Raw genomic sequence first — 4,436 nt, 5'->3', positions numbered from 1 at the left:
TCCCCTTCGTTCTCTTCTTCTTCTCCCCAGTTCTGCTTCCCTGTTCTCCAACGCCACCGCCGCTGCGATTCTTGGCAGCGGCGGTTCGGCCCGTTATTCTCCCTATCCATTCCCTCTTTTTCCCTACCTCTCTCTCGTTTCCCTCAACTTATGAAATCCGTGAGCGTCACCCCTGTTCGGGTATCTCAGCCATAACCAGAGCCGAAATAAACATTCCTCCGACACCTGCGACGTTGCTACCCACTCGAACCTTGGCCAGACGCAAGCTGATATCAACTCGAATCCCCTCTGTAAGAAGCCCATCCCAAAACTGCAGTATCAATCTCTTCTTTTAAACAACACGGGCCAGAGATTCCCCCTAGTTCACATTCTATCTGAATATCAAGGACAAGAATGGACGGTCGTTTCTTCCTTCGGGCATCGGTCTTCGATGGATACTTTCAGTAACGCCGGCAAGGCCGACCTCAGTCCAATTCGCATCGCGAAACAGAGACTGTGAACGAGAACTGCGACTTTCAAATGGGCCATTGAACTCCAACCAGATGTACTGATCTCCACCGATCTGCTTTCAAACGTTATTGGCGATCAGACTCCAATCGAATCCATCGTACACGAGTCAAGGTATGAACCCGTGATGTTGGTAAGCTCTCGGTGGAGCCAGTGTTCTTGTGTTCTAGAGATCGGTACCATCTCCCAAACTCTGTTCCTGTGTTGGCATTGAACCTCCCCTCTTTGGGCTACATTACACACAAGGTGAGCTAGTTCTTTTATTTATTTATTTTTGGCATCGTTTTAACATTCGGACATCTATTTTGATCTGTTTAATGTTGGCCTCTCACCGTGGATTCAGGCTATTTTGATCTGTTTAATACTGGTCTTTTAACATAGGCATAGGCATCACCGCATTCATCTAGTGAACGGGATCATTTTCGAACAATCTATTTTGATCTGTTTCAGTCCCGTTTATGGGATGAAGACTCATCCATACCCCAATATAGTATGGAACAGTCTCGTCCACACTCCAATATATCGTGAAAGGAAAAAACTCTTAAATACATCCCTTCCAAAGTTTATTTTTGATCCCATGCTTCAAGGAGTAAGGGTCAGAGGTTGTGTGATATAAGACATACTGCATGTGTGATCTAAGACATACTGTACAAAGATATACCTTTAGTTTTATCTCTAAAATTTCTACAATTGCATTTTGACTATATGATCTAAAATATTAATTATTTTACTTAAATTTTTAAATTTTATAAAATTTTAATATTTTTATCAATAAAATAGTATTTTTACAAATTAAAAATATATTTTTTAATTTTTTTACTATTGTTTTATAAAAAGAATTAATATTTATTGGTTAATATTAATTCATTGATGCATTTTTTAAAACATTTATCATATAAAATGCAAGAATTAAATATTTATGATTAATTTTATACATCATTTATAAAATGTATAAAAAAAGTGTCAATACCACGCTAGATAAATTCAAACAGCTGTGGACTATAGTATAGTATGGATTGATCCATGCTTCAAAACACCCCCATAGATTAGATACAACATTTAAATTCTTATAACTCATGCCAACTTTTCTCCCTATGAATTAATTTTCTGGGCTGTATTGGGATAATTTTGAGGGAAGAATTAAAATTGATAAATGAATTTTCTTTTTTCTTTTATTTAGAAATGCAGAGGGACTAGATTAGTTTGACAGGGGTCTTCTCTTTTTCCCCTTTGCAATGCGGAAAATAAATAACCACCCAAACACGGGGAAGATTCATTACATGCTCACTAATAAAGGTTAAGTCATCACGGTTTGCATCGATTTTCAACTACTAATTAAAACCCTAAATATAAAAAATTAATAAATAACAAAAAAGAAATGTCAAAAAGTTGATGGTCTAAATGGTACCTGACCATTTGCAAGAATTAACAAACAAAAAAAAATGTAGTATTTGATAATGCCCGGGCACCAATGAGAATTGGCAAGTTTACAATTAGTGCCTTTCAACTAAAGTTGTACATAATTGATGCTAAGCTAGAAAATATTTTGTCTAATATTTTATATAAGGATTTGAACATGATATATATATATATATATATATATATATATATATATATATATATCTATTATATCTTGATATGTATCATTTTTTAAAAGAAAAAAATAACCAATGCAATAGTATGTAATGAGGATGAATATCCACAACTCAATGGTTTCCTTTTAGAGATTATATATCAAGGTGAAAATTACATATGATTAGAAGAAATCCACTAAGTAATAATTTAATATAATTATTTGGACATCAAAAAATTGTTACAACTCTAGAGTTACATTCCAAGTTAGATTCTTTATAAAGGTTCATTATAAGCTAGTTTTTGACACATTCAATCTTCTAGGTATGAGCCATTAAATTGGGTGTGTTGACCCTCAATAACATGACTACTCTAAGGTTTAATTGTAGAATGAGAATTTTAAAAATACTTTTCTTGTTAGCTACCCTTTTTACAACACTACTGAAAGATAACCTTTATGATCCATGGATATATAAGATTTTGCATCATATTTCATTTTTTATTATTTATTTTTTGGGTACCTACAGTAATATCTGTTTCTTAATAATAATTATCAATCTCTTCCATGCATGTGTAGGTGGCATTGTACCAAGGGACCAACCTAGCTCCTTGCACCAAATAACACATACAAATGGAGTTAAACTTCACCACTAGAGTCTTGTGCTTCATCCTCTTTTCCTTATTTTGGATTTGTTTGGCCAATGCCTTTGTCTTCCCAAAAGAAGCCCTTCCCACCCAAAGTGGCTACCTTCCAATCAACCCAAAGTCTACTTCTAGCATGTATTATGCATTCTATGAAGCGCAAAACCCGATTTCAACTCTATCTCAAACGCCTCTCCTCATTTGGCTCCAAGGTGGCCCAGGCTGTACTTCCATGGTTGGTAACCTTTATGAAGTTGGCCCTTGGATCGTGGATTTTGAACACCCAAGCGATGAAGACTTTATGCAATTTAACCCAAGTTTAAAACCAAATCCCGGTGCTTGGAATCGTAAGTTTGGCTTACTTTTCCTTGATAATCCAATTGGGTCTGGTTATAGTATCGCTGCAACACCTGAAGAAATACCAAGGGATATAGATACTGTTGTCAACCATCTTTTTGTTGCACTCAATGCATTTATGTCCTTAAACCAATTATTTAAGTCTCGCCCAATTTATATCACTGGTGAGAGCTATGCTGGAAAGTATATTCCCGCAATCGGGTGCTATATTCTACAACAAAATTCCCTTGTATCTACTTCCCACAAATTGAATTTAAAGGGAATTGCAATTGGTAATGGGTGGATTGACCCTATTAACCAATTGACTTCAATTCCCAATAATGTATATTTCTCAAGTTTAATTAATGAAAAACAAAAGATCGAGCTTGAGGCACTTCAAGTTGAGGCAATAACACTAGCCGGAGAGGGAAAATGGAGACAAGCAACTCAGGCAATTAAGGATTTCATGCACAAGTTGCAACAAATGACAGGTTTAGCTACTCTTTTTGATCTTAGGAGGAAGGATCGCTATTTAAATGAATGGGTTGGTGAATTTCTTGCCGAAGAGGATGTAATGATGGCTTTCGGTGCAAAGAGTTTGATTCAAAAAACATGCAGCAGGGACGTAAGTGAAGCTCTAATAGAAGATTATATGCAGTGTGCAAGATACATGATAGAGGAATTGTTAAATAAGACTAAGGTCTTGCTATACCAAGGAGAATTTGATTTAAAAGCTGGGGTGGTTGCCAACAAAGCATGGATAAATCAAATGAGTTGGGATGGTGTAGAAAAATTCCTAATGGCTAGGAGAAAGATTTGGAATGTAAATGGATCACTTGCAGGTTATGTGCAGCAATGGGCGAGCTTGACTCATGTTGTTGTTTTAGATTCTGGGCACATGGTACCTACTGATCAACCTGTGAGTGCTCAAGAAATGATTGAAGATTGGATCCTAGAGCGTGGTATTTTTGTAGATTAGAAACAGGCATAACTCAATGAAGTCCAAATTTAGAGGACTCTCATTGAATTCTTGTCATGTTTGTTTTGTTTGAATGCAAGTTGTACTAAATGAAGAGATGTTTTGGGATATTTCTATTATAAAAGCACTATATGTTGTCAATGTTGAACACCTTATGTGTGAGATGATAGTGGCCTTGACATGTAACATCTCATCCATAACCTAGTTGTATATGTTTTACAATTTTACAATTTATAGTGCTTTCTTAATAAAAAAAAAAAGGAAAACTTATAAAATGTTTAGATAGGCTAGCATGACAAAGAATTTACCTCTGTGATATATTGGAGAAAGGTTGCAGCATATATTGATGTTGTAAATTTGTAATTCCATGATTCAAGAGGTAAGAAGTTTGATTTAGTGT

General features: G+C 35.5%; 1 pseudogene across 1 annotated transcript; it reads left to right on the top strand.

Annotated features, from left to right (window-relative positions):
- LOC104612088 (serine carboxypeptidase-like 50 pseudogene) lies at positions 1–4,184 on the top strand (annotated as a pseudogene). Its single transcript, XR_016081343.1, has 2 exons — positions 1–753; positions 2,657–4,184. The product of XR_016081343.1 is annotated as a serine carboxypeptidase-like 50 pseudogene (transcript).
- Positions 4,185–4,436: the final 252 nt, after the last annotated feature.

The sequence above is a fragment of the Nelumbo nucifera genome, chromosome 1 (assembly GCF_055504915.1).
Source record: "Nelumbo nucifera cultivar China Antique chromosome 1, China Antique-T2T, whole genome shotgun sequence".
NCBI lineage: Eukaryota > Viridiplantae > Streptophyta > Magnoliopsida > Proteales > Nelumbonaceae > Nelumbo > Nelumbo nucifera.
The sequence above is the reverse complement of the archived record's forward strand: the minus strand, read 5'-3'. Positions and strand labels throughout refer to the sequence as shown.